The 1,095-nt window shown below is 47.1% G+C and overlaps 1 protein-coding gene across 1 annotated transcript in view; it reads left to right on the top strand.

The window, feature by feature from the left end:
* Positions 1-1,095, top strand: part of CADPS (Ca2+ dependent secretion activator) — a 346,095-nt gene that overhangs the window by 183,720 nt on the left and 161,280 nt on the right. The gene's annotated exons all lie outside the window — the stretch shown is intronic.

Here is a 1,095-nt window from a genome sequence, read left to right as displayed (position 1 = left end):
ATTACCCTTTTTTTATATAGGATCTAGAGGCCTGGTGCACGGGTGGGGGCCGGCTGGTTTGCCCTGAAGGGTGTCCCGGATCAGGGTGGGGATCCCGCTTGGGTGCCTGGCCAGCCTGGATGAGGGGCTGATTGCTGTTTGCAGGCTGGCCAAGACCCCAGCAGGGACCCTCCCCATGAGGGTGTGGCCACCCTGGGTGAGGGGCTGATGGCTGTTTGCCAGCTGGCCACAGCTATCCCAGGCCAGCGGGAAGCTTGGCTTCCTCCATCGCTGGGGCAACCAAGCCTCCTGCTTGCTCCAGCTGCCTGCCTGCCAGCCGCCATCTTGGTTGGCAGTTAATTTGCATATCGCCCTGATTACCCAATGGGAAGTATATCGGAGGTACAGTTAATTACCATGTTTGTCTATTATTAGATAGGATAAGTAGGAGAGGTGAACTCCCACCCCGTCTGTGACAGGGGACCCCAGGGATGGAGCAAACCTGCACCTGTTTAGGGCAGTGGGACACCCACGTTGTTTTAGAAGAATTTGCTCTTTCTAAAGACACTAAGATACTCCTGAGAAAATTCAGAATTTAGTTGGACTTTTTAACATCTATTTTTTTAATTTAATTTAATTTATTAATTTTTTTAAATTTTCTTTTATTGCTTAAAGTATTACAAAGAGTAGTACATATGTCTCCTTTTTCCCCCCTTGACCTTCCCTGGCCTCCCCTATTCCCCAGTGTCTTGTGTCCATTGGTTATGCTTATATGCATGCATACAAGTCCTTCGGTTAATCTCTTACCTCCTGCCCCAACCGTCCCCAGCCTTCCTGCTGTAATTTTTTTTTTTATTGCTTAAAGTATTACAAAGGGTATTACATATGTGTCCATTTTTTTCACCTGCCCTAGACAGTCCCCTAGCCTCCCCTATCCCCCAGTGTCTTATGTCCATTGGTTATGCTTATATGCATGCATACAAGTCCTTTGGTTGATCTCTTACCCCCCTACCTCCTGCCCCCCAACCCTCCCACCACCAAATTTTTTTAAAAGTTGTAACATATTTCAGTCACACAGAACCGTCTGTATATATATTATATATGCATGTACTCACA

Source organism: Myotis davidii, unplaced genomic scaffold (assembly GCF_000327345.1).
Source record: "Myotis davidii unplaced genomic scaffold, ASM32734v1 scaffold189, whole genome shotgun sequence".
Lineage (NCBI taxonomy): Eukaryota > Metazoa > Chordata > Mammalia > Chiroptera > Vespertilionidae > Myotis > Myotis davidii.
The sequence above is the reverse complement of the archived record's forward strand: the minus strand, read 5'-3'. Positions and strand labels throughout refer to the sequence as shown.